The sequence below is a fragment of the Capsicum annuum genome, chromosome 3, assembly GCF_002878395.1.
Source record: "Capsicum annuum cultivar UCD-10X-F1 chromosome 3, UCD10Xv1.1, whole genome shotgun sequence".
Classification (NCBI taxonomy): domain Eukaryota; kingdom Viridiplantae; phylum Streptophyta; class Magnoliopsida; order Solanales; family Solanaceae; genus Capsicum; species Capsicum annuum.
Genome location: NC_061113.1, coordinates 131,387,201 through 131,411,145, shown reverse-complemented (window position 1 = coordinate 131,411,145; position 23,945 = coordinate 131,387,201). Strand labels below are relative to the sequence as shown.

The 23,945-nt window shown below is 34.5% G+C and overlaps 1 non-coding gene across 2 annotated transcripts; it reads right to left on the bottom strand.

Annotated features, from left to right (window-relative positions):
- Window positions 1-12,629: 12,629 nt before the first annotated feature.
- On the bottom strand, window positions 12,630-23,720 carry LOC107863646. Of its 2 annotated transcripts, none has more exons than XR_007053020.1 (3): window positions 23,426-23,720; window positions 23,173-23,275; window positions 12,630-13,052 (listed from the first exon to the last, which is right to left on the bottom strand). It is a non-coding gene; the product is annotated as an uncharacterized LOC107863646 (transcript). The 2 variants fall into 2 exon arrangements; XR_007053019.1 differs by having other exon boundaries at window positions 23,461-23,717.
- Window positions 23,721-23,945: the final 225 nt, after the last annotated feature.

Below are 23,945 nucleotides of genomic sequence, written 5' to 3'. Positions count from 1 at the left end.
GATAAAAATAAGGTTCAAATCAAAGAAAAACCATTTTTGAGTTTTACTGACAAAATCCCAAAACTCATTTTGAAATTGAGAATTTGAAGTTGTTTTGAATATGAAATCGAGGGAAAATGATAATTATAAGATTAGAAAACTAACCCAACTCCTGTGGAATCGCCCAAATCTGAGCTCCCAAGCCCCAAAAATGATGAAAATGAGGTTTTGATTCTCAACTTGGAAGGAAATCACGAAAAATAAAATAGAAGTTCTTAGTAAATGGGTAAAATAGAGTTCTAAATTGATAGACAGTGATTCTACAAGAAAAATGCATAAAAAATAATCAAAATAGAAGCTTCTTAGCTCCCAAATGTCAAAAAGACGATTTTGGATCTTATACTCCGCGATGGCTGCTTAAGCAACATTTTCATCGCTTAAGTGACCTAGTCAAAGAGTCAATTTATTACTTAAGCGGCCAAATGGCACTTAAGCAACCCGATCAAAGGTTCACTTATGCGAACACACCAACACCTGCAATGTCAAAAACTTATTTGTGACCCCCGAAACTCATTTGAAACCCTATGAACATGATCTAATAGTGAAATCTGATTTTAAAACATGTTTCGGATATAATTGAATCATCGAAACTTCTATTCGATAATTTTTCAACTAAATATAGGGTCCACATATAAAGTTTCATTTTTCATATAATTCAACCTATAGTCCAAAACGAGTCCAGAAGCCTCGGGACCTGAACCAAGTGTCCCCCTAGCCTAAAATAAACCTTCAGGACCTAATGGAAATATCAGATTTCTTATCCGAAGTCATATACTAAGGGTTTTGGTCTGATACCAAATTCTACAAAGCAAAAGCTCAAAAATAGAGAAATGAGCCAAAAATCCAAACGAACTGTTCGATAACCTAATTGAAAGTTCTGGCAAGTCATAAGTGACCTGTAGCTGCTATATGAAGGCTAGAAATGCATGCAAATCGAGGAAATGAACTCGAAGGTCATTACAATATCTACTACTAAAAGGACCTTTGTCCGCGAAAGTCAATGGATAAAAATATTACGGTTGCTCGAAAGGACGAGGTACTAATCCGTATGCTCTGAGCATGACTCCCTAGATAACCTCCACAAAGAGATAATACTTCCAAGGGCTTTTGCCACAGGTATCCCTTTACCAAGCAACTTCCACACTTTACTCTCAAACAGCCAGAACTCAACTCAACCACCAACTGGCCTCCAACTGAACCGTGGAAAGTGGATGCATGCAAAGCCAAACCATAATATATTGATACCACGCCAATACCTACACAATCAAACAAGACTCATCCAAGCCAAAGGCAAACCAAGGCATGAGTCATGTGACCGACTCTAAATCCAAATATAACCTTTTTTTTGCCTTTCCAAACCTGTTAACACTCCAAACCAAGCAGCAAGTCACCCAAGTTCTGTCTGTGCAATCTCATCACACTATTTCAAAAAAAACTGATCTGCTAAAAATCAATGATGAAAAATATGAGAATAAACCCATAAGGCACTGCCTAGGCACATAGAAAGAGATAGCCAAGGTCCATAACCTATGCCAATACTAAAACTAGTTTGGATGACAACTAAAATTGAAATTCAAGAGTCCGAAGCACAACTACTCACCACTAAACGATCCACTTCAGGATGTTCCATCAATTGAGAATGAAGCATGCTGAATTAAAATCAAGCACAATGCTCTCATTGAGTTGATCATCTAAAGATCCCAACGAAAATTGAAAAACTAAGGTCAAAGTTGAAGGAACCAATATCGTGTCCATAGACTATCACCTAAACACCCATAATCTATCAGAACTGAAGAAGATCGAATAGGTAACTATGGAGCAGGCTTAGCCAGCCTATAGATGAAACTGCAACTGAGAAAAATCTAAAAATGAAGGTTGCGCCCAATCTCTACAACTCTAAGCTGAAATCTCAGCACCAAGGTTGAAACACTCAACCTCAACTACCCAAATTGATCCTGAAAATACGAAAGCATCCACACTCATAATCTATCATAAGCTTCAAATCGCAATTCCAAGGTGTCAAATCCAAAAGTGAGCTAACAATCATTAACTAAGGTCAAATACTCAAATCGACCTTATTATCCAAATTAGACATATCTTTACTAAATTATGTTAAATCAAAATCGAAACATAGCCAAAGAACAAAATCACAATAGAGGATAAATCACCAGCTGAAAACACAACAACTAAATCTATATCCATTAGAGGGTACAAAAAAAACAATGCATACTTAAGAACTCACCAAGGCTACAAACTACACTAGAGATAACCAAAACACTAGAAACTTGGAGAAATACAACTTTAGCCAAAAACTAATCGATCTAATACTCCATCATGACAACGAATAACCATACGCACATATCACCCAGGAAAAGCACTCCACCAAGTCTTATTAGGCTGAATAAATTTTGAAATAAGGATTTCCCAAATTCAGCCAAGTAGGACAATCTTAACTCAATCAATCCATGAATTACATCGCCGACGAAGAAAGTGCCAATCTTGACACCAATGCCAAGGTCAAGACTACTAATTGAAAATGAACCAAGAAACTCAAGATAAAGAAGTTCCTATTTGCCAACTTAAGAAGTGGTCGTAGAAAAGATCACTAGTCTCCAACTCTCTAAATTAACTTAGACAAGAACCACATCACAGTAAGAACAAAGTATCAACTCCACCCCAATACCAAGAGCAAACCACTGCTAAAAGACGAACCAAACAAACTAGAAAGACAAATCCAAGACTTCTCAACATCAATATCAAAACCACTATCGGGTGATAAACTAGCCAAATCAGAAGAACAAATCCCAAACTAGTCAACCTCAGAAATAGGATACATAGAGAGGGATAGCCAATGCAAAAACCTTCGTAACCTAGGAGGCAAGTCCAAAAATTTGAAACTCAAGAATGGGTAATATAACCAAATTACCAACTCTAGAATCATAACAAAACCACAGAAGGTCAACTGACATTCAATACCATAATTCACTAAACAATCAATCTAGAATTCCTAATAGAAGAGAAAACAACCAACCTTACCTCACTATAAGAGAGAAAACATCCAACCAAGCTAGCTACCCAAGCCAATGAATAAGAACCGCAAAAAAGAAAAAATTCTAACTAGATATTAATAGTCTAACCATCTACCAAGCAAGGATAAATTATATCAAATAATGAAAACAATAACAACAACAATATAAACATTAATATAAGGGAATAGGCGGTACCAAAAATGAAAATCAATAGCAAGTACCACTCCAGGGCCACAATAAGGCTAATATGCGAAGATAAATAGGACTTAAACCGAAGTGCTACACCCATAAGGGAAAAATATCAATACTGATCCACTCCATCTACTACTAAAGGAAACAATCTACATGGGTAGCTATATAATCATGAACTTTATATCAAGGCACACAACAATTGATATAAATCTACCAAGGCATACAACCATTGATGGGTACGAGAACCCCAATACATATAAATGAAAAGGTAAAGGTAGGAAATAAAAGTATACCTATCACAGTGAAATATAGAGTTACATGCCTGATGGGTCCAAAAAAGAATAAATTTGAATGAGTCTAAGCTCGGACTGACTAACTGAATCATCAACTAAGGCGCTAACCATACTGTTTCAAACTGATGGGGCGACAAAACTAGGAAAATTTTTTGAATAAGTTGAATGACTAGGGATCCCACAATGGGGACACTCTCTGTACTAATGATCGATCTCTCTGTAGTCATAGCAAACCCCTAAAGCCCTAACCTGGCGAGAAATATAAAATGATCCCAACTGGCTAACCAATTGACACTGAGGGCACTTCCTACTAAAATAACCCTCCTCTCTGTAATCATAACATACCTCAAGAAGTCTAGCCTGGCAGGGAACATATGCTAACTCTATTTAAACAACCAAATCGCGTCTAGGGCACTCTCTAGACCGATCTCCTATCTTGCCATAAGTAAAATAAGCTCCTAGAATACTCAAGGTGCTACAGACTTTGGTCCTGAAAAATCACCCTATCCCAAAGACCTAAACCAAAAAATCCACAAGGTTCAATGGGAACTCTGCCCACAATGATCACCATAACTAATCTAAGAGATACCCATAGTCTGAAATGCTACTTCCATAGAACCAATAGACTTCAAGTGAAGATGACCTCCGCTGGAAGGATTCTTACTCTTGGATGGAATACCAATAGCACTGTATTAATGACATGGCCTTATACCTCTACCTCTATAAGTCTCCATACATGCTCTGTCTATGGCCCTCGAGTGATCAACAACTTGAGAGAAGAAAGACCCAACTGCTATCAAATGCTCTGGTTCCAAATAGAGTTGCAATGCTAATTCTCTAATAAATCCATGCACCATATTATGCTCTGAAGGATATAGAATAGGAATATGACTGACCCACTCAAGAAACCCAATCTCATATTCTAAAACTGGCAAGAAACCCTATTGAACACCAATAAACTCAACTCTATCCTGAGAACTTCTTGATAAACTAGATGTCATCCCTAGCTATGAGGTGTCCATAAAGAGGTTCAGAATCCCCAATATTAAATCTCGAAAGGCTGAAGCAATCATCAACTCTATCAGAGCCTAGGTTGGCCCCAAATCCTCTATCTAATGCCTAAGATCTTCAATATCTATCCCTGACTCCCTAGTCTAATATTGCACTAAAGCTTTAGAAATGCGTGCTGAAGTCTTGTCCACATCTATCGACAACCTTGCATCATCCATTTAGGATATAATAGAGTCAAACAATGTATTTGAGGCTCATAGAAATACAAACACACAACAAGGAGTCAAGAATAGAATTTCCTAAGAATGCCCCGAAGCCTCTCAAAGATAGGATACAAACATCTCTGCACCGATTTGCAGGACTCAACTAGACACTTAGCTCTTGTACCAACACACTGATAAACCTAGGCTCTAATACCAATTTTTCATGACATAATTTCTCAGGTCATGATGGCACCTACTATTACCTAGTAGTAAGAAAGCTAACCCTTAGTCTGAAACTACTAGTAACAAACTACCAAAAAATTTTGAGGAACAATATGGAATAAATGAAATAAAAGACTAAAATACAAAAGATAGTCTCAAAACCTAGTGGAATCTGTACAAGATCTTCGAATGTAATAAGATTACAAAATAAAGTACTAAATGATTATACTAATACAACTCATCCTTGAATACAAGATAGATAATAGTCTAGTACATAAGAGAGAGAATTGCAATACACTAATTATTAAGAGCTCACCCTATGTTTCTGAACCATAGCTATTTCGCACAATGCACACAATAATGGTGAGAACTCGTACTATGATCTGTATTCTACAGAAGTGTAGTATGAGTACCAACACGTGGTATTCAGTAGGCAACTGCCAACTGAGCTCTAAGATAATGCAAACATAAATAATATGCAAGCAGAAATGTAAACTACACCCAAATATCTAGCAAACTACATAATAAAGCTAAAGAGACAATAAAGATGACTATTTTATTCGGATCCAAGAAACTAACATAATAATCTAATAGAACAATAGGGATAAGTTATCTTATTCCAACAATACTTCGAGACCCTAGCACTATACTATATATCACTGGCCAATATACTAATTAAAAGTGGAAGAAGGATATATGTGGTAGTATATAAGGCCAAGAAATGGAAATACAACATGAGTAAATGAAAAAGAGAGCGATATATAGTAGTATCATAATTGGTATGGATAGATACATATACATAACAAGGCTAACTCAAGGGTATAAGCTAAATAATCACACTATTATCTCCAGGTCTACCAATCATTGTAGGAACTAGTGCTAATATAATCAGGGTCTCTAATCCATACATCTAAATATAAGATAATTATCATAAATAAGCAACCATAAAAAATAAATCAGGATATCAGAGTCTAAATTTAAATGCATAACCATGGAATAATCATACGTAATAAAATAACCATATGTAAAGGAATCAGATTCATACCTCAAATCTCAATACCAGGCCAATAATCAACCTGTCATGTACTAACCATAGTAATAACAATAACAATACAAAGTAATTGTCTAGTCCAGATAGCCAATACCTAACTGGGCCTCTCATAAATCCCCATCACTATAGGCTCAAAAAATTCAATTAACAATCAGCAAACAGCAATTAAAGCCCATAACTATGGAATCCCCAATAAGACTGGTAGATACAAGCACATATTGGTAATAGGCAAAGCACATGCAAGGAATAATGCAACTAGAATCTATAATACCATAACCAATAAAAGTACCATATGTAACCTAGTGTATACACCTCCTCTAACTCGATGACTCCTAAAGATAGGACCTACGACTGCCTTTCTTCTCTGACAAGATGGCTCATAGAGAAAGGGGTGTCTAGGGAGTTTGAGAGCACCTATGTACACCGACCTGGTACCAATATAGTATTTCCAATAACAATCAATGTCATCATCTATTGATGGACTTGAATCAAAATTTATATCATCATTTATTCACTCTATCCAGTATCATATATATATATATATATATATATATATATATATATATATATATATAACAGACTAGAACCATGGCTAAAAGAGTATAAGACCATAAATTCGTTGCTTGGGTTAAACTCTGAGACTAAATCCTCATAAAAGTATAAAAAGGGTTAGAATCTCTCACGACCTTTGAAAGTAGTGGTAGCAAAGTCATGGACCAGAATCTACCTCGATCAAATATCTAAGACATCATTTTGAGTTTCAAAGGCTCATGAGTTACTCATTAAGATGGTATGATTCCTATTATGAAGAAACCTATTTTAAAGGTGGAAAATGGGAATATATTCCTTTTTAGAAAAAGAGTAACAAAATTATATTTTATTTGAAATTATATCATTTACAACTTTAGCGATCATGAATGTACCGAATCTATGCATGCCATCACTAGTATCCAAACCATGTGATTATACGCATCAAAACTTCTATAAACTACAGTCACATCCTTTACAAGGATAAAATAGTTTCCAAAATCCAACCAATATGATAATCACTGCCTTGGGCCTAATAATATGTATTCGGCATAACCATAACATAATCACAGCCTTATGTCCAAAAATATATATTCGGTATAACCATATCATAATCTGGGAAACCATCATAATTCAACAAATCACATAGAAAACCTTGTACTAAAGGTTCATTAGTCTCGACTATATCTAACACGCTAACATGCATATATAAGTCTACAAAGGCTAACTCAAGTCTTGGCATATGGTGGGCCGGGGGGGTCGACTTCTAATCTCCAAAATCTACTTTTAGACAAGCTTCTACCCTCGACTAGCCTAAGGTATCTAAATTCACTTCTAGACGTAAAATAAGCCATAATTAGCCCTAATATAGCAATTCATTCCCAAACATGAGCAACTAAGTCAATAGCACCTAAATTATGGTTCCAAGATGGCCTAAAAAGTTCAAGTAAAACTATCATCCTTCCAAAACCTAAATCCCATCTCATATCTAGCACAATAACATAATCATACTATGAGTTAACTCAATCTATGAAGAAGGCAATAGAATCATAGAAGCATAGTAAATATTTCACCTTAAGGGTCAATTACCTTTCTAGCCCCCAAAACTCATAGTTTACACTAAGTCATGGTTTTCTACCCAAAATCACATTCTAACATCCATATCTAACATTCAAAATATATAAAACACCATCTCAAGAAGAAAAATAGATAGAAGCCTACCTCGATCCTGAACTGCAACTCTTGAATCATCCATAAATCACTTGTCTTCACTCCACAATCCCAAAATACAATCACGCTATTAGAATATTAATTTATACATCCTCAGGAGAAAAATGAGACCCATATTACTATATTTAATATGGGTCCCAAAAAGGGGCCCCAAAAATGAATTTAAAAATAAAAAGGGTAAAACTGTAATTTTATTTTAGAAATATTTTCCCCATACTTATAGGAGTCTACAATTGAAAACTCAACAAATACGAGATAAAATGAGGTTCAAATCAATGAAAAACCATTTTCAAGCTTTACTGGCAAAAACCCCAAAACCCATTTTGAAATCGAGAACTTTAAGTTGAGTTGAAGATAAAATAGAGGGAAAATGATATTTATAATATTATAAATCTTACCCATGGAATAAATCTTAATAACTCCTTTTGCATCATCCAAATATGAGATCCTAAGCCCCAAAATGGTGAAAATGGTATTTTAATTCTCAATTTGGGAGGAACTCACAAAAAATAAAATAGAATTTCATAGGAAATGGAGAAAATAGAGTTCTAAATTGATAGACAATGATTCTATGAGAATAACACATAAAATATCATCAAAATCGAAGCTTCCTAGCTCCCATAATGTTAAAAATACCATTTTGGGTCTTATACTCAGCGATGATCGCTTAAGCGACACTTTGATCACTTAAGGGACCTTGTAAAAGGTTCAAAATAGTTTATTAAGTGACCCGAAAAAATGTTCAAAGGTTCTCTTCCGCAAACACATGTAATGCCTCAAAAATCTCTCCCGAGACATCATACGGTGCTTAGGACCACAAGTGATCACAAGCTAACCCTTCTACTGGCGTAACTCATAAGCAACTGAATGATATGCATAAAATGACTGAGTTTACTGTGTAGAAACATAATAATGATGGGATCTGGGAAAAATACAATATCAATACAACTGTTACATTTTGATAAAGTCTAAAAGAGAGACTGAAAATACATAACTGACTCTAACTGACATATGTGAAGACTCTACTATACTGACTATAGATAGATAGGACGCGAATCCAACTATCACTAATCAATAAATATGAATAAGAATATAAAGTACATCAATAACAACTAACCAAAGTTCCCAAAGTAGGAGGACTTCTCATCTGCTGGCTAGAATATGTAAACTGTCTGAAATAGTATACGTGCTACAACTGAGCTGATACCTACATTATAAGACAATATAGCACATAGAAATATATGTGGATCAGTACTTTGAGGATGTACTGAGTATATGGGGTGAAATGCATAAGTAGAACATCATATTGTCATCATCATTTGTAAAATAATGCATGCTAAATGTAAATGACTCACATAAGCTAGAATATTTGAAATACTGAAAATAATAATCATGAGAAACAAATCATACTTGTAAATCTAGTTAGCCATAACATTTAGTTCTAAAAGCTGTGCTAATACTCTGTCTTAAACCATACCATCTAAGTGTAGAAAGGACTCACGTCTAAGTCAAAATCTGAAAACTGAAATTTGTAACTCTTATCTTTCTATAAAGCATAATCTGAGTAAAATGGTGAGCCTTTACAGTCTTCTAAAATCTGGAAAATAGTTTATCATAGGGCTTAAAATCTTAAAACCATAACTTCCAAAACATATGCTTTTATCTTAAATCTTTAAACCAATAGACTGTTGAAGAGTGGGGTACATCTGTTGGGAGGTTCTTCTAACCGACATGTACACCATGTGAGCATCCATGGTGTCTCACAACTAGCCCCCGTAAGGTTAGGGTTGTTCTACCCTTGCCATCAAAATAGAACAATCTCATCTTAGTGATCACAATCTCAGTCATCCCCGTAGAAGTGGAAATAATATAAACCCTATATTGCCACGTAGTTCTGGGGTATGAAACCATAGTGGCGTACCCATCTCGGTGCTAAATACTACTCCCAATCTCATACTCAAGATCTTTAGAAAAATATACTTTAAAAGTAATCTAATGGTTTATAATAAAAACCAACTGTAAATCTATAATTTGAATCTGTAAAGTGGATTTCAAATCTATTCTGAGACCAAAAGATCAAATCTTTCTCAATAATCTGAAAATATTCTAATCATGGTGTGCTTATAGCACAACAATTCTTTGAATAACAATCTTTAAATAGGGTTTACTGACCCATGTATTAATCTCATGATAAAACATCTCAAAATTCATGCTTGATAACATAAACATTCATAAATCATCTTAAAATCTGGAAATTTTAGCAATGTGCATAAAAACATAAACATACTCATGTAATTCAATTTCTAAATCATTGAAAATCTCATAATCTTGCAAAGAATAATAATGGGTATAAACCCTAACTTGAATTTCATGGAAAATCATATATATTACAGTAAATTTATAATTAAAATAAAGTTTTGCGCACAAGGATAAAAGAATTATTCTTGTTCAAACCTTACATACCTTGGATGATGAACTAGATGAACAAGTTTGCTTTTGGGATTCTATTTGTGCTCTTGAATGATGATTCTTGGTATTTTTGAATTGGGAACTTTGAATCTTGAACTGATTTGGGAAAATAATGGTGGAATCTTGGGGATTCTTGAAGTTGAATGATGAAGCATAGGGTTTTGGTTGAGAGAAATTTTGATGAACATAAGCATAGAAGGCTTGTAATAAGGTTAAATCATGTGTTTAGATGGATTTGGGGGTTTGGGAATTGACCAAAACACCCTCTTTAAACCCCCCAAATGGAACTGGAAAAATGACCAAAAATCCTGATTTGGCTGGCCACCGCGACGCGCCACAATCACGGTGGCTCACTGGAAAAGGACAAATAGGAAATAGGCATGCAACGCGATGCGCCACCATCACTGTGCCTTATAGTTTTGCCATTTTGACCACTGGCGCGACGTGCCACTATTGCATAGGCTTGCTGGAAATTGATAAATATGAAATGGGACTCTTCCGCGATGCGGTGGAATCGCGGAGAGGCACTAGAATTTGACAACAGCCAATTTGCTTAGCTCTGCGACGTGCTAAGGGTCCAGGTGACACACTGTCCACTTAAAAAATGTCATAACTCCTTCACCAAGTGTCGGATTTAGACGAATTTGGTATTGATGGAAAGCTTATTCAATTTCCCACACAATGAATAGTTGAAATCTTGAAAATTTCACATGAAATAAATATTATTCATTTTGGAAGCTATCTCTTAACATTTTAGGAGCAAATTTAAGCTATAAAAGTTTGGGGTATTACAACACACCAGCATCAATAATGTCAAAAACTTATTTTTGACCCCCGAAAATCATTCGGAGCCTGTGAACACAATCCCATAAAGAAACTTGATTTTGAAACATGTTTTGGATCCAATAGAATCATCAAAAAATTGATCCGATATCATTTAAATTTAATGTGGGACCCATACCTATAGTTTCATTTTTTATATAATCCGCTCAATAGCCCAAAATAAGTTCAGAAGCCTCGAGACCTAAATCAAGGATCCCACTAGCATAAAATCAACATTCCAGAGCTGATGGCACTTTTGAAATTCTCATCTGACTCATCTACTAGGAGTTTTGGTCCAAGACCATATCCTAAAAAGCAAAAGCTCCAAAATAGAAAATGAGCCTAAAATCTAAATAAATTATTCGATAATTGAACCAAAAGTTTTGACAAGTCATAAATGAGCCGCAACCACTGTGGAAAGGCTCAAAATACTGGAAATACATGTAAATCAAGGAAATGAACTGGAGTGTCATTGCAGGATCATACTTTTCTATACCCTTTTGGTATGGATCCCAATTTAAGTACTGCACCAGGATCTTTATTTCATGTAGAGTTGAGAGTTAATCAATGTCGCAAAGAGCTCCCTATTTGGAGCCAGTTCCTAACTTCATCTATGTTCCTTATCTTTATTTTACTTTCACAGATAATTGATTGTGTTCATACTTATTTCCATTTTTAGAGTGCTCTTGCTCATGACACTAGTTTCTAGGAATTTGAGATGTATATTTTAGATATTTATATTGTTATCATATTTTGTCTAACATTACTCCTAAAGTCTAATGCTATATACTCTTATTCATCTTCTTTCCACATTTGTTTCTTTTTTTGTGTTTGGACTTACCTACCAAGGTTGGGTTGTGGTAGGTGACATAATTATCTCATTTTATGGATCATGACACTCGGTATTTCATTCTTCACGTCAAATATTTGTACTATGAATGTAAGTACATGAATGGAATACATATGTTATGTATACACTTGTTGTTCTGTATAGCTAACTAGGACCTATGAGGGACTTTCAAGGTCCATACATCGAATAGGTATGTCCTCCATTCTCTAAATATCGATAATTATAACGAGCAGGTGTGCCCTCCAATCCACACAATATGAGGCAGGCGTGCCACGAGTGCCACTCCTATTCACACAAAACTAGGTAGACGTGTCACTATGATCCAATACCAGGATTTATCCATAAAATCTTATTTATATCTTGTGGGGACAAAAACTACATCCATATGCACCCATTTAAAATCTAGGAACAAGGCTAATATCTAACGAATAATTCTCTATTCTTTTTGTGCCCTATTCATCCTCCTAATCTTTTCTCTCAGATTTACTTGATTGAATCTCAATCACTAATAACCTCTAATTTGTTAAGCTTTGAAGAACAATCACAATAGACTTACTTGAATCTTTAATTTGATATTTGAAATATGAGACTTTTAAATTTATTTTTTGAGTAGGTTTGGTTGGAAATATTGGAAAAATGTCGACTAGGCAATATACATATTTGAGAATATATTCAAGGTAATTAGACTAATTTGGAGTCAAAATATGAAGTGAAATCAACAACTTCAAAATCTCATTAGTATTTGAACACTCATAAACAAATGTTGAAAGGTCTCAACTAGAACACTATCACAACAACAACAAACAACATTATTCACCAGTCCTATTTTTATTTGAAATTCTCCAATAGGATTCTTTGCTTCCACAACCTCTAGAAGAAAAAACTAATCTTGAAAGGCACCATTTTTCCCTAAATTTCATTGTATACCTGCTTATTCTCATATTTGTCATAGCAGTTCCCAAGCACTTCCAATAGTGAACTTTCCTGAACTGTTTATCAGCTACCACGGTCTATCCCATTATTCAAAATCCTCAACTACCTCAAATTTCTTCGTAACATGATTGCAAATGTCATCTAGGAATTTTTTATAAAGTCGGGTATCGTTCCACCTTTCTGCAACATAAAATGTTTTACCACATCAAATGAGTAATTACTAGAATAATTCAATAGGAAATAGAAATATAGAGTTCCAAGCTTGGTCCGATTATCAAACCAAATACTAGAATGCCCACACTTAGATTTTCATCAGATTTGTTAATCAATGTAGTTTGTGGTTTCCAATATGTACTTCCATATTTGTGTTCCTCCTCTCAATTCCAGCATCTGAAGACTCTGCCTTTTACAATACGTGTTCTAGATAAAATTAGTCAACAAAATTTCTTTGTTCTAAAAGTCCACCATAGTTTAGCATTAAGAGCCTTTAATACATCAAAGAGTGACCTAAAACCCAATACACCCGCTTCCTTGGATAAGGAAATCTCATACCATGAGACCCAGTGCTTGTTTCTACTTTCCTCATTAAAATTTCATAGAAAGCTTGCAAAAAATCTATATAGATCATGAAGAATAAATTGGGAGGAATGATGGAAGATAAAAAATATATAGGAATTTTCTGTAGAACATGATTGATCAATACAACTTACCCCCAAAAGAAAAAAAAATTTCCCTTCCAAGCTTGAAGCTTATTCTGTACTTTTTTCATTAGATTAACAACGTAGTGTTTCCTTTTTCTAGCATAACCAGTTGGACAATCCAAATACAACAAAGAAAAATTGCCTCTAGTAAAGCCAGTACAATCCTCCACTTCCTGAATAGTTGCATGAACTTTCTTACTATTTACATAAAAAAAAAAAAACTTTTATTTATTTATTTTTAGCTCAGCTTTCCTTTCATATTCCCCGAATATCCCCATTTTTAATTATAAAGTCCTTCTATCAACATTAACAAAAATAATGGTATCATAATCATAGGTAAGATGGTTGATGTTATCGCTCCACTTTGGCATTCTAAAACTATTGAAATCTTTGTTGTTAAACAAATTATTTAGAGCACTACATAAGACTTCAATAGATAATAAGAAAAAAGAAGGGGATAATATATTTCCTTTCTTCACCAGCTAGAAGAATGAAATAAACCATAAGATTGACCATTTATCAATACAGAATACCATTAATTAACTGCCAGTCTCCAAATCTTATGCACCACCTAAATATCAAACCCCATTTTCTCTAAAACTTTAATCAGAAAGCTCCAGTCCACTATGTATAGTCCTTGTCCAAGTTAAGCTTAATTACCACATTGGCGGGTTTTCCACTCTTTCTTATGTCAGTAATAGTCTCTTATGCTGACAACACATTCTCTATAATACTTCTCTAATCATAAAATAAAATTGGATCTATAAAAAATTTATAACTTCCGATGAAACAAAGAAATAAGTTTACCTAACTCTTTATGCTTGATTAATATATTAGTCATGTTCAGATTAATTTGGAGTCTCTTCTAACTTTTTCCCTTTACATAATTACAAGTACCTTTAATATCTAAAGTTAACTAAAAATTTCCCCTTCATCTGGTGTAAGATCCCGCAAAATCCTAAGCTCAACTCTGTCTTTCAAGATTGCTAAGGAGTCCAAGACTTAGAAAAATTTAGCTAAGTACTCAAACTTAGTGTCATTTTGGCCTTCATAAGTTGGCAACTCTATTTCACGACCTCTAGGACCTTAAAATGTTAATCTTTAGATTAATTCATGATCAGAAATGTCAGTAGGTATTCTCGGATGAGTTTCATATTTTTTAGACCTCGTTTGAACCACGTTTAGGAATCCAAAATAGTGTAGCGACGCGACCTCGACGCGGCGCATCGGCCATCGCGTCGATCAAAATTTTCCTTGGCTTCCAGTGGTAATTTCTAGTGAACCGACGTGGACTTGATACGGCATGTTGGCTATCGTGTCGATGCTAACGACGCGGCACGTCGGTCTGTGCATCGACAGTTCAGTTTTCAGTCATCAAAAGTCATATCCTCAGGGGTAATAGGGTCTTTTCCCACATTTATCACGAGATTAAGCCCCTTTAGAGGCTAAATTCATTCATTACTCTCAAATTTCTCAAGAATAGAAACCCTAGGGGGATCAATTTCAAATCAAGAGCTCAAGAAACCACCACCAATCTTTCAAAATTCAAGCACTAAGGTTTGTGAAGTGTTCATCCAAGGGTATCCTTCCACCCTTAAGAGTCCAAGAAACTTTTTTAAAATTTAAGTTAATTGCTTTCATGTATTTCTTGTTGGGTCTTGAATGTATTCATGATTATGACGTTAATGGTGATATAACTCCATGATTTTCCCCAAGTTTCATGTAAGCTAGTTAATTGTGAATTGAACATTGTGAACTTCATGTTAAATTCTTGAGTTACAAGTTGAATGTAGAATTCATGATAGTACTACATGTGTATTGATATGTGAAATACCCATGCTTCTCAAGTGTTTGTCAAAATGCGTATGTGAATTAACTAGCCCAAGCATAACATGCTATTATGTGAATTCAATCTTGCACATGCCCAATGTATATCAAGTGTTTGACAGAAATGCCTAAGTTATGTATTGTTAGTAAGCTAGAACCATTATGCTACTAAAGTCATGCAATGATTTGCTTTTCATGCTATTGAGTCCTAGGGGTATTTAATACCCGATAATTTAGTTGTATGCTTAGAGCCAGTGTCAGTTATAGAATAGTATTCAGCCATGTCACAATAAGTAGAATTCAATCAGTTACAGAACTCAGGAAAACTCAGTAGTACTCAGTCAGTTAATAGAACTCAGTGGTATTCTGTCAGTCCATGGAACTCAGTAAACTCAATTCAGTTTAGTTAAATAGTATGATCAGTAACAGTTCCATCCAGCTTAGAACAGTTTAGAAATCAGTCTAGGGTCTATTCAGTTGAGAGCAGGATTCAGCACCAAGTAAGCCCAAGGATGGGGACTCACCTGCTAGTAGAGGGTGTGATCCTTAGAAGCAGTCCTTGTGTTCCAAAACTATGTAGCCAGCGTAGGTTGAAACATCAACCTGCCAATTGAGGGTTGATGAGGTGATCTACCTGCCAGTTGAGGGTACCACCATTCTCGTTTAGAGCACCTTCCAGATAAGGGTGACTCAGCTTGTCTTTACCCGTGGCACGGTATTGACACCCTTCCAACTAGGGTTATAGGTTGGACCCCAATCTATTTAGAAATGGGCATGTAGGTTAGATAATTACCTCCTACAGTCTCAGTTTCAGTTCCAATCTCAGTATAGAACTCAGTTTAGTTTTATAGATTTAGGACTGTCAGATACAGTCACTCAGCTCAGTACAGAACTCAGCATAGTTCCATATTTAGGACTATCAGATACAGTCACTCAGTTATCAGTAATTCAGTATTAGTAGAATCAGATATCAGTTAATTAGTATTCAAACTCAATATCCAGTGTTATCACAATCTCAATTACAATTTACGTATTTATCTATGTACTCTCATTCAATTACATTTATGTTTTTCAATCAGTATTGTTCATGAACCCATATATATCAGCATACGTCACTTTGCATACCAGTACCTTCCAAGTACTAACGCATACCTTTCTATTGTGCTATGATGTTTTAAATCATAGGTTCAGACGCATTGGCTCCCGATCATTCCTAGCAATTACAGATTTTCAGCATTCAGAGTTAGTGGTGAGTTCTCATAGTTCGAGGACATGATTATTACTTTAGCATTTTAATTATTTCAGTAGTTTAAAGTTAGTTGGGGACTTGTCCCATCAATTCCCTATTTCAAACCTTTGAGAGGCTTATCAAACTAGAGTATTTTCAGATAGATGTTTTAGTTTTGGTATTGTTATACCGTATGAAGTTTTATGTCAGTATTTAACCTTATGGCATGTTTTCCACCTAATTTCTGCATATTACAGTATTATTATTCAATTAATGTAGTATGTACCAGTCGTGGGTTAGCTTGTGGTCCTTCGGGATTATGAGCAGACTCGGGGCGTTACATCTGGTGATCCCTATAAATTAGGAAACCCTAAATTATCACCGATCAAATAGCGGTCTAGCCACTAGTCGGTTGGAGGAGGCTTACCTGAGTATCACTACTAAATCACTTACATCCCCTACCAACTTCACTGAGTATATCACCCTAATTCTCTAAAAAAAACCTAGTTTGCCAACTAAAGATTCAAATACAAGGATAAAAATGATGGAAGTAATCAAAATAACAAAGTGAAGTATGTGGACTTAATTAAACATCAATGAAAAATTACTAAGACATTTATGGAAGCACTTGATATGAAGCCAGTGACATATAGCGATGGAGTTCCTAGAATAACTTGGATGGGAAAAGAGTCTAGTATGATGAATATCAAGGAAGATTTGCAATTTGTAGTTATAGAAAAGTCAAGTTTGTCAGATTTGAAAGGTCATAAAGAACAAATTCCAAAGAAATGCAATGTCAAAGCGGAATGTAAAATAGGTCTTTTTAGGAATTGACATATTTTGATGAGATTCAATCAAATGGAAGACTATGTTAACATGTTATCAAATAATGTTTACTACATAATTTCTTAGGATAGGATATACGACACTAATTTCAAGTGAGACCCTTTTTATGTGACACTAATTTCAAACCTGGAGTTGAGAAAACTCAAGCTATGGCATGGATTTCCTTCTCAAATTTACTAGCTACTTTTTTGTGAAGGAATTTCTTTTTTCTTTAGTTGCTTCTGTTGGCAAGACAATACACCTTGTTATCGAAATAATAAATAAAACCAAGCCTAATTGAGCTAGAGTCAAGGTTCAAGTAGATTTGGCTGCTAAGTTATTAGATTTGTTGAATTAGAGGTGGTAAACAATAAAACACAGGCTAAAAGAATTCATAAAGTAAGAATTCAACATGAAATTCTCCCCAAGTATTTTCATACTTGTAAACTCCAAGGACATGAGGAGAGTGAATGTAGGAGTTTACACCCGGTGTTAAGAAAATAAGTTTAAGAAGAGAAAGAGGATGAATGTGCTCCATAAAAAGATGAAGTTCCAGTTCAAAAAAGATATATTAATGGGAAAATTATTTTGTCAATGTGGAATCCTATTCAAAGAATATTTCGGGTGGTGGGAAATGAAAAGGGTTACCTTAGACCACCTGTTAAGCATACCTCCATTAACAAAGCTATAACAAAGCCCAATGATTTTGAGGTCTTGCAAGAGAAAGAAGAGACTAACAGAGAATCAAAAGGAGATAATAACTAGAAAAAAAACAATATTGTGTGACCTATCAATATTGCAACAACTCAGAAGAGCATCCGACCATAATAACTCAAGTAGTAGAAGCTCTAATAAGTGGAGAAAATACAAATAAAACCAACACAAAAGTAGTCAGAAATGAAGTTACAGCAAAGAAGTACAACACAAACTCAAAAATATTAAGGAGTGACACTGAAAAGAAGATAATGTCCACAAGAGAGTGGATAACAAAAGCATTTCATCAAGATAAGCCAAATAATACAGCAAGTCTTGTAAAATAAAGGGAGGTCGATAATGAGTCAATTAAAAAGCAAGAAACACATGATGTGCAAGATAGTGTATAATAAGGGAAATAAATACAAAAACATCAGTTTTGACACCTGTAGTCAAGGAAAATAGAGTTACAAATATAAATGATTAATAAAGAAGGGATAAATATACAACAGTTGACACCTGATAATGATCCTATGTTATTAATGGAGATACCAATTATTATGAAGATAGATGAATCTCTTATGGTGCTAGGGGATATTGAATTTCCTAATAAAGCTCTACATGATATAATAGCTCATAAGATTGATAATAGAATAAAATATGCAGCAAGTGATGATGATGTGAAAAAATTACATGCAGAAAAGGAAGATCAAATTTTTAAAGATGCAAACTTATCACCAAGATCAAGAAAAACCCTAAAATCTACCAGAAATGGGAGAAACAAGGGGCAGAGTGATACAACACTTCCCAGTAGAGTACAACCAAAGAGAATGTAGGCATGTATAACCTAATAAATAAGTCATTCATTTGGAAAATTAGGTTAATAAGATCACATCATGCCTTTCAAAGAGTGCAAATGCTTTACAAATATCATAAGTTTGCATTTGTGGCTCTATTGGAGCCTTTTCAGTATTATAGAAACATCAATATATACAAGAATATACTAAGGATGCAAGAAGCTAAATAGAACAAAAATAGTCAGATTTGGGTGTTCATTAACTAGGGATATGATGTTACAATCTTAAGTGACACTGATCAGTGACTAACTTTACATCTCTAGGAGTTAGCTACTGGTTTTTGTTACTTTGCTTCACTAGTCTATGCTAAGTATGATAGTAACCATAGGCTAGAATTATGGGATGATCTTTCTACTGTTGCTCAACTTATAACTCAACCATGGATCATAGGAGGAGATTTTAACATGGTACTGAATAAGGAAGAAAGAATGGAAGGTTTGCCTATATACTGATGATTTTAGATGTCTCATTGAGACTTGTGATCTTGCTTAAGTGTCTTTTAAAGGATGTCTATTCACTTAGTAGAATAACAAGGCAGATTTTGATTGTATCTCTAAGAGTCTGGACAGAGTGCTCTATAGTGAGCAATTTAAATATTTATTTTCTCATTTAGAGTTGGAACGCCTACCCAAAACTAAGTCAAATCATGCACCTTTATTAATCTCTTATCATACAGATGCCCCTAATGTCGTAGACCTTTTAAGTTCCTTAATTTCTGGATCACTTATGGGTCTTTTAAGGAGATTATGATGTTTAATTTGGAGTCAATCTTTTCTTCTGACCCTTTTATGGACTTCAAGAGGAAAATCAAGAAGATTAAAAAGGTGCTGACAATATAGATCTGAGAGATACATGGAGATAATTTTTAGTAGTTGATCATTAGAGAAGATATTGCTAGAATTGGGAAGAAATTATATGATGGAGACCCTTCTATAGAAAATAGCATGGTGATAAAATTAGCAAAGACCGAGTACAACAAATACCTTGCTATAGAGGAGTCCTTCTAGCAAAAGAAGGTTGGTTATGATTGATTTGAAAATGGTGACAAAAATAGTTGATTTTTTTAGTGTTGTAAAAGAAAGAAGACAAAGACTGAAGGTGAATAAAATTCAAGATCATCAAGGGTTTTAGTTAGAACATGAAGGAGAGATTGATAATATTGCAGTTGAATTTTAATAGAATTAATTCACCCAAGAAAGAGATTCAACATCATTCTCTTTGTTATCTCACATACCAAAAATGGTCAACTTTTAGGAAAACGATCACTTATGTAAAGTACCAGATGAAGATGAGGTGAGAAGGGATATTTTAAACCTCAAGGGGAGAGTGTCAGCAGTCTTGATACCTATCAGGAAAATTTTTCCAAGTTTGGGGTACTGTTGGTCCAGATATAGTGAGAATGGTGCAGAATTTCTATAAAGGCAACTCTTTGACTAGATTAATTACTCACACTAATTTGGTTCTCATACCTAAGAAATATCTAATTTAGACTTTCTCAAATTTGAGGCCAACTAGTTTGAGCAATTCTAGGATTGTCCATGATATAATAGAAGCATTGCTGCCAAAAATTATCTCTACCAACCAGTTAGGTTTTGTTAAGGGGAGAAGCATTATTGAAAATGTTTTGCTTGCTCAAGGGATTGTAGTTGATATTGGTAAGAGCGGAAAATCTGCTAATATGGTGATCAAGCTTGATGTGGCAAAAGCATATGACAGAATCCATGGTTCTTTCTTATGAAGGTTTTAAGAAAGATGGGGTTTTCTAAGAATTTTGTAGATGTGATATGGAGACTAGTAATAAACAAATACTACTCAGTATTGATAAATGGAAAATCCCATGGCTTTTTTAATTCCACTAGGGGTGTAAAGCAAGGAATCCTATTGATAAGGACCCTAAATTCTTTATTCATGAATAATTTTTGGTAGGGTATGGGATGCCTATGTGGAGTTAAAATATGAATCACCTGGCATATGTTGATGATTATGAGGATTCTAAAGAATTATGAAAGAAAGTTAGGGTAAAAGGTGAATGCTAAGAAGATTCTATTTTACATGAATAGAAATGCTGCCAGACACACTGTGGAGGCGGTGAATCATTCTTTAGGTATGAAAAGGGGCAATTTTCCTATGAAATACCTAGGGTGCTCGATCACTAACACAAGGAAGAGAAAGGGATATTATGCAGAGTAAATTGAAAAGGTAAAGGGAAAATTGCGATCTTAGAAAGGTAGGTTGCTTTCTTATAGAGGTAAATAGGTTTTAATCACTAGTGTTTTACTAAACATCCCAATCTATGTTTTACTAGCCATGTTCCTCCCATTTGTGTCATCAAGGAACTTCACAAAATCTTTGCTAAATTTTTCTAGAGTAATGAGGAATTAGGAAGGAGTAAACATTGGTCATCATGGAGTACGATATGTCTACCAAAGAATGAAGGAGGACCTGATTTTAGATCTATGTTTGATGAAGGAGGACCTGATTTTAGATCTATGTTTGATGAAGGAGGACTTGATTTTAGATCTATGTTTGAAGTTTATCAAGTTTCATATGCAAAATTATGGTGGAAATTCAGAACTCATATTAATATATGGTCCTATTTTTTCAGAACAAATATTTCAAGAAGTAGATTACAGCTTTGGTGGAATGAAAGGGTGGATATCACGTATGGAAAATATTAGAGAATAAGGATACCTTGGAAAAAGTACTATGGTGGAAACCTAGTGGTGGAACCTTTAGTATTTGGTTTGAAAATTGGACTAACCTAGGTCTTTTGTTCAAACATTAGAAAAAGGTTCAAACTTATCACTAGATTAGAGATATTGATGTGTTCCTCAATGAGTAGGGTTGGAATATTGAAGAGATAATGAATTATGCCACAGAAAACATAGTAGAGCATGTCAGAGATACTATGGGGTAGTGTAAACTTAGTAATCAAAGTGACCAACCTTGGTGGACAGTCACAAATGCTGGTTGGGAATTACTAAGGCAAAAAGAAGATGTTAGTGATGATCTAAAGAAGTTGTGGTCTAAAAGTCTCCCTTTCAAATTATCCTTAACTGCTTGTAGAATTTGGTAAAGGAAAGTACATGTTTCACAGGTAATGCATTCCTGGAATACTAATATTTCTCAGTTTTGTAGATGTTGTGTTAGTAAGGAAGTTGAATTAATTTAGCATTATTCTTCAAAAGGAATATAGCTCAAACAATTTGGAGATACTTCTTTGGAATAACAGGGTTCAATCCCTTACTCAATTTAAAGTAGACAGTCAGAAAATGGTGGAGCATTGCAAATAATAGTAGAATATTAGGGGTGTTCTAGATAGTACCTGTTGTATTATGTGGTTTTTGTGGAAGAGAAGGAATACATTACTTCATGGTGGAAGCAATACAACTGGAAAAGTAATTTGGGAAGTGACTGACACTGTAAAAAAGTTCTTAAGGAGCAGATTCAGTCTCAGTCGTGAAAATCAAAATAGAACACAAATTGTTGGTGTTTTGGAAAGGTACAAACCTAGTTATACTAACAAAGTAGTGAGATTGTTTTTGCCTCTTATGAATTGGGTAACTGCAATATATATGGATCATATAGGGTCAATCCTTGTCCTAGTGTTATTTCTTTCTATATTAAGGATTCAGAAGGTGATATAGTGGTTACGAAGGGTATAAGAATTCAAGATACCACTAACCTTGTAGCTGAGGAAAGGGATATTAAAGAAGGATTATTGTTTTGCAGGGATTATTTTATTAATAATGTGATATTAGAATCACACTCTTTGGCCTTTGTTCAGATGGGTAAAAGGGAATGGAAGATCCCTTTGTGTTGGATTTTTGCTAATCTCGTGTTTTCTTTGGCAGGTATTTATCACATAGGACAATTTCAAGATATACCTAGAATGAAAAAAAATCTTAATTCTAGACAAGCAAGGTCTACCAAATACAAGGAGGGTTATGGAAGATGATATGTAAATGCAGGCATTGTGTAGTAAAAACATGACAGCAATTAAAGAGAAAGCAACAAAACTGCCGATTATCAATAGAGAAGGCATACGACAGTGACCAACAGAGGTGTTCTAATATGCAAGGGTAAGACTACCATTCTAGATATGTAGGTAAATGAATACGAAATTTAACCGGCTTCCCAGACTGAACAAATTTCACTGATTTACTTACCCACATCTGTGAGAGTATTTGAGAGTTTCCCCAAGAACAAATCACGTCTCAGGTAGCCTATTTTTTGTATTAACAGATCGACATATCCAGAATCTCTATATACCTACATCAAGAAAGAGAATAATCATGAACTGTAATGAACTTTAGTCGTTTTATATCTCTTCTACAACTGGAGTCGATGGTGGTATTAACCTCACTTGAGGTTCAACCCTTAATATAGTGGTAAAAAGGTTAAAATTCTTAAGAAAAGTACCAAAGATAATTAGGGTATAATGGAACTTAGTTTACAGTGAAGCACGAAATTAGCTGAAGAATCGATGAATCAAATTATGAGTTCTTGTTGAGGTGAACTAGTAGATCGATTATTGATGTGCTACTCATTATCTCATTGGACTGAAATTTCCATGGAAATGGAGGTGTGGACATTAATTTCAACTGATAGATTCTAGAGACATAAGTCTCTCCGCTTTCCCTTTTCAGAGTTTATCATTGGGTTGTTTTACATTTGGGTCATTTATTTCCTATTTTGTTTGGGCGAGGTCATTATTGGTCCTGGCCATGTAAAGAACCTTGGTATATTACTTTTTTAAAACCTTGTCCGATTTTAGGTTTTTAAAAAAAGTACCTTGAACATCTTAATTAAGTTTTTTATTATATTTACTTTTGAACAAACTATTAAACCTAAATGAAGATAGACTAACTAATAAATCTTGACATAAGAATTATGTTTAAAAGCACTTATTGACATTTTTTTGTCATACATAATATCAACT